Source organism: Myxocyprinus asiaticus, chromosome 4 (genome assembly GCF_019703515.2).
Source record: "Myxocyprinus asiaticus isolate MX2 ecotype Aquarium Trade chromosome 4, UBuf_Myxa_2, whole genome shotgun sequence".
NCBI classification, from domain to species: Eukaryota; Metazoa; Chordata; class Actinopteri; order Cypriniformes; family Catostomidae; genus Myxocyprinus; species Myxocyprinus asiaticus.
The window spans coordinates 25,260,617-25,270,097 of NC_059347.1; the positions used below are offsets into that span (position 1 = coordinate 25,260,617).

General features: G+C 40.2%; 1 long non-coding RNA gene across 2 annotated transcripts; it reads left to right on the forward strand.

Annotated features, from left to right (window-relative positions):
- The first annotated feature begins 1,169 nt into the window (after nucleotides 1-1,169).
- Nucleotides 1,170-9,225, forward strand: LOC127432908 (uncharacterized). 2 transcript variants are annotated; one of them, XR_007895810.1, is made up of 5 exons: nucleotides 1,170-1,468; nucleotides 5,751-5,983; nucleotides 6,216-6,265; nucleotides 6,601-6,777; nucleotides 7,092-9,225. It is a non-coding gene; the product is annotated as an uncharacterized LOC127432908 (long non-coding RNA). The 2 variants fall into 2 exon arrangements; XR_007895811.1 differs by having other exon boundaries at nucleotides 1,173-1,301.
- The last annotated feature ends 256 nt before the right edge of the window (nucleotides 9,226-9,481 follow it).

Below are 9,481 nucleotides of genomic sequence, written 5' to 3' on the forward strand. Positions count from 1 at the left end.
ATATAACAATACCTCAAGAAATGTTTTATTCATTCAAAACCACCTTAAACTGACATGCAGAACTAGTGCACTGCTAACAGCCAATGGCATTTAGATTAATTTTGTCCTTGCCGGAGCCTGGAGAACATTAAGAAACACTTTGGCCATACATAAAAAGGCCCTGCCGAAGGGAACAAAGAAAGAATACATGCACAATTATTGATGTTTGAAGAGAGCTATTAAGATACAATGGCAAGAGAATTTGCTGAATGAGGCAGATCATTAGTCACAATTATAAAATGTTTATACAAGCTGGTATGTGAACTGATAAAGCACAGAGGGTCTTCAATAAACTGTAAGCCATATTTCACACCCCACTCAACCTTTTCTCAACATTTGAAAGCATCTAATGTACCACCCTGTGCACGTTTAACTTACCTGCAAAGCTATATGTTTATGTTAGCCTTCCAAAAGGGCGTAATCCTACTTTTGGTGGCCTCTTCAAGGAAAACGAAGTGAGTGAGACGTATAATGAGTAAATGAAGAACTGTATGGGGCTATTTTCTGGGGGAAGATTGCATTCATCCTAGTTTTTCTGGCCCTATCACAGAGGTGGTCCCATTTTGGCGAGTCTAATAGATGGCTTATCTGATCCTGGTGAGTCTTTGATCCACACATTTCTACAGCAGACAGTGCAGCTTATCTGTGGAGGATTAGACTGCAGCAATGCCCTCTCTCTTAAAACTCCCACCAAATGTGTGTGTGCTGCATGTCTGCATGTGTATTTGAGAGTCATGAGGGAGATCACAGCTTGCACACTACCTCCATGTTGGTGATGGATCAGTGTGATCTCAAACAAATCACACATCACACACACACAGCTGTAGTATGCAAAGCACCCATCACTGGTATTATTTGTACATAGAGCCTCTGTAGAATGCAAAACTCATCTTAGATACTTAAAGCAATGTGTGAGTGTGTGTTTATGAGTAACTCTGTTTACAGAGGCTTTGGGATGTCACCTCACAGTGCTTTTGCTCCATGGTAAGCAAACAGTGTTTGTATAGGCGAGAATTGCTGAATTATAAATTGAGCTGAATCACATCACAGCCTAAGAAGACTTGTGAAACACTAACTCATTCTGAGTGTCACGCCTTTGTGTGAACACTGCAGTATGACTTGTGAAAATACCAACTGTGGAGCAACAGCAGCTGAGGAACAAGAAACCTTTGTTTTGACTTCTTGAAGATATAAAACTTTTTCAATCTAAATGAACTGAATCGTGAAATTCTGGGACATAGAAATCTAATCAGTTATTTCTGGTAAGGGAGAAGAACAATGGTACCTTTCATTTTCAGTTGAACAAACGCCTGTGAAGAATTACGTCTTTTAGAATTTCTGAGATGTCCGAACTGTGAAAGGCAGTTAATAATCACCTGAGCAGCGCTGCAGTTGTTTGGAAATCTAATTATCTGCTACGGCTGTTAAAGTATGTATTGCCAATCTGATGACACGTCTCTTTTGACATGCAATACAGAACTTTTTTTATTGGTTTGCCTGTCATCTGTAATAGCCTATTACATTAATGTGCTATATTCTATCACAAACTTGTTATTACACTGAGTAGTGCTTTTTTTTTCTTTTTTGTATATATGATTATAATTCAAATGTTTGTTACATTCACACTCAAAATACTTGGTGGAATCTGCTCAACCAACTTCATAATGTGTAAAACAGTTCATCTGAGAATGAAAGGACCCAAATGCATTGCTTTATTTAATTCATAAAGACAATACAGACAATAATATGGCCAGAGACTCTAGTGTCTAGAGTTTAGACTGACCAAAATTACTCCAAACAAATAATAATTATAATTTTAATAATTATAATTATTAAACAAGACATATAAGCAAGGCAGATTTGAAGAATCCAAAAACTCAGCAAAAGATCTGAGAAACAACAAACAAAGCTAGTCAAAAGGCAATAAACCAGCCAAACAACTTTTGAGATGAATGGGACTGCTGACGGATAGCTCTCAGTTATTCTAGACCGCCTTGGTTATTATTAGCCTCTATGTATATTTATACTTTTGTGTTTGCCATGGTTATTTATTATTCTGTGTAATGGTGAGTCTTGATTTCTTTTGGTTCATGGTTTCAAATGTATTTTTTAGTCATAGTATCTTATTAGTTGTTTTTGAGACAACCAATAAATATGCATTTTCTTGTGAGCACACTGCAATTTATTGTATTTTTATTGTATTTACAATAAATATACAAGAACTAATAGAGTTCAACAGTCTGATTCCAGAAGTAAAAATCCCATTCATTTTTGTCATAGAGGAATTGATTTTTAACAATAACTTATAAACAGAAATTAAAACTTAAAACTTGGCATGTTGTTTCCAAGAGTTCCGGTACCCTATAGTGATGTTTCATTCGTGAACGAATCTGTCTTTTTGAATGAAGCTTTTAAGTGAACTAATCATTCTCATTCACCTCCATACACTGACTCATATTTGTAATTCACTGACATCCCAGATAGCAAGGAGATATCGATTCAACGTCTATTTTTAGTTGTAAGTGTCGGAATCAGTCGTCAATCAATTTTCAATGTTGAATCAACATTCACTATTTGGTCAGTACATCAGAACGTTGTTAGGTCGAAAATAGAACATATATTCAATGTCGGAATGAGGTTGATTCATCAACATGTACCCCGATTCAGTTGGTCAAAATAACAAACTTAACATCTGTCCTGTTGAAACTTGGTTAGAGAAGTTGGAATTCTGCGCATGTGCATTTTGAATTACACCGGGCCTACCGTTAGTGGATGCATCGCTAGAAAAAGTTAAGCATAAATGTACTTTTATTCATCATTTTACACAATGTTTTGTCAGTCTATCATTGAAAATCACTTTAGATTTTAATTGTTTTATCCTTCAGTGTTTCAAAAACATTCCCGCTTGGTAATTTTGTAATTAAATGCCCTATTTTCACACTGCCCAGTTTTTTGTGAGGCAGCCAGTAACTGAGATCAATTTAGATAATTCACCATGTTGGACTAATTTCAGTTGTTGTAGATGGCCAACTTCAACATGATCAAATTCACTCATATTTTCTAAACTTTAACTTTAGTTCATTCATTTCTCTGTCTTCCATTCACGAATGACCTTTGACGTGTGCACGTGAATAAATGTCAAAACTGTCATTACTTTTTCAAAGACAGTGTTTTAATTTTAGGGACAAACCTTGTGGCATTTTCTGCACTAATGTTTATAGAGGTCTGTGGCATGGGGGGCGTGGTCATGTGTCGGTATGCAGGAGAGGGAGAGCAGTAAGGCTCGTCACCTGGGCCATAATTACCTCTAACACCTGTCTCTCATTATAGTGATGGCGGAGGGAGACCTGAAAAGGCACGCCAGAGTGTCAGAGTGGAGAGAGAGACCAGAGCCACCACCTGAAGCTGTGTGTGTGTTTGGCCAGCAAGAGCCCTTTTGTTTGAGTTTAATTAGAAAGTGAGAAAGAGTAATAAAACACTCACCTTAATGGTTCACTGTCTCCTGACTCCTTCTTTTCCCAGAACTCAAAGATCTTGTTACAGTGGTGCCGAATCCCGGCTTTGGAGGAGTACACCGTTATGGAGTCCTCACCGCTGGGCGAAGTCTTCAAAACCCTCGCCAGCATCCAGCAGACTCAACACCAGGCCCTCATGGACGTACGCCTGGAGCAGGAACAATGTTTCCAAGTCCTGCTCCAGGCACAAGCGGAGGACCAACAGGTGCTCCGGAGCCTGATTGCCAGAGAGGGGGCTGGCGCTGTAACCTCCCTGGAACCCACCCCACCCACGGCGCTAATGAAGATGGGGCCGGACGACAACCCGGAGGCCTTTCTGGACCTCTTTGAGAAGACGGTGGAGGTTTGGAAGTAGCCTCCTGACCAGTGGGCGGCCCGGCTATGGCCCTTACTCTCCGGGGAGGCGCAGCTGGTGGCACAACAACTTCCCGCCGCCAGCCTCCTCAATTATCAACATCTGAAGAAGGCCATCTATAAGTAACTGCTCCAACCTAATGTTGTGCTCACATACCCGTACTTCTCTATTATTAAAGAGCGGTTGTATCGAGTGACGCAAGACACTCAGACCAAAGAAAATACAACTCAGCTATTAGTATCAAAGAGCCACTGGGAAACACTCTTCCAGGCGGCTCACTATAATCCAATGGCTGGCCACTTAGCTCATGAAAAAACTTTGAAAAGCATAATGGCCCATTTCTTTTGGTCAGGCATTCACGCCGACATCCGCAAATGGTGCGCGGCGTGCCGTGTTTTCACCCCTTCCCGGTCGCATGAACCTTATAGAGCACCATATTGAGACCACCCCGGAGTTGGTGGTTTGTAGCCGCCCCTATCGCTTTCCTGAACACAAGAAAAAGATTGTTCATGAAGAATTAGAGGCAATGCTTGAAATGGGCATAATACAAGAGTTGCACAGTGATTGGGCCAGTCCGGTAGTTCTGGTACTGAAGAGCGATGGCTCGGTCCGGTTCTGTGTTGATTACCGGAAAGTGAATGCGGTGTCCAAATTTGACACTTATCCAATGCTGCGAATTGACGAGTTACTCGATCGGACTTAACAAAGGGTTATTGGCAGATCACTTTAACTCCAATATCCCGAGAAAAAACGGCTTTTCCAACACCATTCGGATTACACCAATTCGCGAGGCTTCCGTTCGGTTTGTTTGGAGCCCCGGCCATGTTTCAGCGCCTCATGGACAAGATCCTCAGACCGCACATGGCATATGCTGCTGCATACCTGGACGATATTATCATTTATAGTAATGGCTGGCGGCAGCATATGCAACATCTAAGGGCTGTCCTGAGAGTGCTGTGGCAGGTGGGACTCACGGCCAACCTGAAGAAGTGTGCAATTGGGTGGGTGGAAGATAGGTATCTGGGGTTCCACTTGGGTCACCGGCAGGTGCATCCACAGGTTAACAAAACTGCAGCGATCGCAGCCTGCCCGGCGCACAAGACCAAAAAGGAGGTAAGGCAGTTTCTGGGGCTGGCTGGCTACTACCGGAGGTTTGTATCTAGCTATTCTGATGTCACCAGCCCGCTGACTGACCTTACTAAAAAGGGGGCTCCCGACCTGGTCCACTGGACAGAGTCATGCCAACAGGCTTTCCTTAAGGTAAAGTCTGCACTGTGTGGGGGGCCACTTTTGCATGCATCTGACTTCTCTCTCCCTTTTATTTTGCAGACTGATGCATCTGACAGAGGGCTGGGTGTGGTGCTCTCACAGGAGGTGGGAGGGGAGGAACGGCCAGTGCTATTTATTAGTCGCAAGCTCTCCTTCAGGAAGACAAAGTATGGTACCATCGAGTGAGGAGTCAGGAGTGTCTTGCGATTAAGTAAGCTGTTCTTACACTCCGCTACTACCTTTTGGGGTGGGCCTTCACCCTCTGTTCCGATCACGCTCCTCTGCAGTGGCTCCACCACATGAAGGATACTAATGCGTGGATCACCCATTGGTATCTGGCTCTTCAGCCCTTTAAATTCGAGGTGGTCCACAGACCGGGGGTGCAGATGGTCGTGGCTGACTTTCTCTCCAGAAATGGGGGGGAGTAGGCAGGCAGGATGTTGCCCGGCCTGAGTCAGAGGTGGGGTATGTGGCATGGGGGGCGTGGTCATGTGTCGGTCTGTGGGAGAGTGAGAGCGGTAAGGCTCATCACCTTGGCCGTAATTACCTCTAACACCTGTCTCTCATTATAGTGATGGCGGAGGGAGACCTGAAAAGGCACGCCAGAGCGGCAGAGTGGAGAGAGAGACCAGAGCCACCACCTGAAGCTGTGTGTTTTGCCAGCAAGAGCCCTTTTGTTTGAGTTTAATTAGAAAGTGAGAAAGAGTAATAAAACACTCACCTTGACGGTTCGCTGTCTCCTGACACCTCCTTTGCCCAGAAGGATCAAAGATCTTGTTACATGGTCCAAATGAGCATGGCAAAGGTAGACATCTTAAGTTTTCTTTATAATATTACAGTTGTATGTCTCACAACAATATAACATACATTTAAATACATTGTCATCTTCTGTACCTATAAATTGTGCTGGGAAACAGTTGGTGTCTTTTGTGTTTTACCTAAAGGATTAAATATGATGATTTTATGAATATGATTAGTAGTAGGACTGTTAATAATACTGCTTAATAATTTCATTTGTACGTATTTCTCTGTTTCAGAGAGATGTCCAGTGCCCTGTCCCCATTTCATTTGCTTCATGCTTCGGAAGGTAATAGTTTTTAGACAATAACATTTTTTGCATTGTTGAAACTTTTCAGCTGCATTTTTTTTTTTTTTTTTTTTTTTGAGGGATTGCCTTTGCAGTAAATCCACACCAAAGAGGCTAAAATAGAGAAGACAGTGGTATACTTTTTGAGTATTGTATTATAATGCCAAATATCTCAAGATAATATTTGATATACTGTAGGATGAAGTTAAAATAGAATAACCTGTTATTTCTTTATAATTCTAGAATTTACATTCACAAGACTTGATTTTATTATGGAATGACCCACTGTTGAAATGCAGTTTCACTGTGATTGATGCCTTTTCTTTTACCTTTAGGGAGGAACTTCTCAACAGCCACATCACAGCACACCACTGAATGATAAAGGCTGATGCTCCTGTTCTACACGCTCTGTACGGGACTCGAACTGGCATCTCCGGCATGGGAGGCGGGTGCGCTAACAAGGAGGTTAAAGGCTACAGCCCCTAGCATCAGTCGCTAGTGCATTTCTTGAGGTCAGGAGAGTGAGATTTATATACATTGCACAGCTATCTATCAGCTGGCTCCCGTTACACAAGCTTACATAGTGCAGACCAAAAAACAGATGTCAATGGAAATAAATATTGCCTGTACACTTACTGATGCACATTAATTACTCCTGAAAAAAGTACATATAAAATATTTTGTAAGCCTGCTGATCAGTAACCCTTAAAAGGGTAAGAACATAAAAATACCTCAAATTAATTTATGAAAACAAATTAATTTAATGCTATTTTCTAACATATTAAATTAAAATAATAATAATAATTTTATCCCCTTTTCTCCCCAGTTTTGGAATGCCCAATTCCCACTACTTACTAGGTCCTTGTGGTGGCACGGTTACTCACCTCAATCCGGGTGGCGGAGGACAAGTCTCAGTTGCCTCTGCTTCTGAGACATTGAATCCGTGCATCTTATCATGTGGCTCACTGTGCATGACACCACAGAGACTCATGCTACTCTCCGCGATCCACGCACAAATTACCATGTGCCCCATTGAGAGCAAGAACCACTTAATTACAACCACAAGGAGGTTACCCCATGTGACTCTACCCTCCCTAGCAACCGGGCCAATTTGGTTGCTTAAGAGACCTGGCTGGAGTCACTCAGCACACCCTGGATTCGAACTCGTGACTCCAGGGGTGGTAGTCAGCATCAATACTTGACATATTAAATTTTTGAAAGATTTAAGTTTTTTTCTTCAACATACTTCTTTTATTGACAATTTTGCAGCATGTAGTCTATTTTTCATAAAAACAACATGTAAAAGGTAGGAACATTTGGATTTCTCAGTGGATTTCTCACAATGCTGCCAAGAACATACATGCTGTAGCAATAAATAATGCAAAAATCAAAGTCAGTCAGCATAAACTTCATCTATAAGATTCCAGCGGTTAAATTAATGTTGTGAAAAAGATCAATATTTAAGTACTTTTTAACTCTAAACCATTGCTTTCGGTCAGCAGCCATATACGCATCCACGAGAGCACTGCGTACACATCTGTCACGTGACGAATTTGCATTGGCATGTTACGGGCGTAGTCTCACATTTTTCTCTCAGTTGAGACATCCAGGATAAGCACACAAATGCACCATTGTAAGTAAACAAACCGATAAATACAGATCTAGACCCAAATCAACTAAGCTTCTGTACAGCGTTCCTCCTACTCAGCTGTAAACAGCGCTGCTCTTCCGTGTGTGTCGCATGTACGTCAGTTTTCACGTGAACATGCCAATGCGATTACGCCACATGCACATACTGCTGCTGACCGGAAGCTAAGATTTAGAGTTAAAAAGTATTTAAATTTAAATCTTTTTCACACCAAAAGCGATTGGGTCGATCGTGAAATCATTTAACAGCTGGAGTCGTATGGATGATGTTTATGCTGACTGTCTGTGATTTTTAGAGCTTTAAAAGACTGATCACCACCCACTTTCATTATAAGTACCTACTGAGCTAAAATATTTTACTATTTTTCTTCAAATGTGTTCAGCAGAAGAAAGAAAGTCATACACATCTGGGATGGAATGAGGGTGAGTAAATGATGAGAGAATTTTCATTTCTGGGTGAACTAACCCTTTATTATTGCTCCCTCACAATAAATTAACCATGGTTTTACTTTAGTAAAATTGTAACAAACATGACTGTAGTAACCATGGTAAATCTTGTAGTAATGGTTTTCAAATACCATGGTTAAACAATGGTTTCTTTAGTAAAACAAAGTTTAATTTTCATAACGGTTATCTATTTTTTTTTTTCTTCAGCAGAAACAATAGTTTACTTATGGGAGTAAAACCAGATGAACCACAAAATGATAATTTTGTTACCATACTTTTCATTGTCCTGTGTTATTAAACAATGGTTTCACTACAGGTATCATGGTTAAAATATGGTTCCTACTGAAACCATGGCAAGTTTTATGGTTATGTTTTTACCACAAATACCATTGTTCAACTATGATTACTGTACTAAAACCACGGTTTTTTTTTTTTTTTTATATTTGTTTTTCTTTTTTTTGGCGAGGGAAATCCTCCCTCTCTGCCCTCTTAAGGGGCTCTGTATGTTTCAGACCTGTATGTTATTATTTTGTGAAACACAAAAGAAGATATTGCAATATGGAATTTCAGTCAACCACTCACTTAAAAAGAAAAGAAAGATGCAATGAAAGAAAATGGTGACTGAGAATGTCAGTCCCTAATGTTCTGCCTTATCTCCTTATGTGTTTCACAGAATAAAAATGTCTAAGGTTCAGAACAACATGATGGTGTGTATATGATGACAGCATTTAAATTTTATGGATTAACTAACTTTTAAAATCTGTAAAATTGACACTACCTTAAAATTTGCCTGTAATTTGTTATTATACATCTATTTGTGAAGTGTGAAGGCATTTTAAGTTTTAAAGATACTATAGAAAAAGTTAACCCCAAAAAATTATGTATTTGTAAATGTATATTTTGTATAAATAAAACAATGAGTATCAGAATGTGCTGTGTATTTCATAAAGAGTACATACATTATATAGGCTGATTTATTCCTTTTTAAATATTTGGGATTTTAAAAACAAAATTAGAAAATACATTGATTGTATTACATCGTTTCACCCAACTGAAATCAACATCGTTTCAACGTCAGGTAAGCAAACTAATTAGATCGATTTTATGTTAGTTTTCAATGGC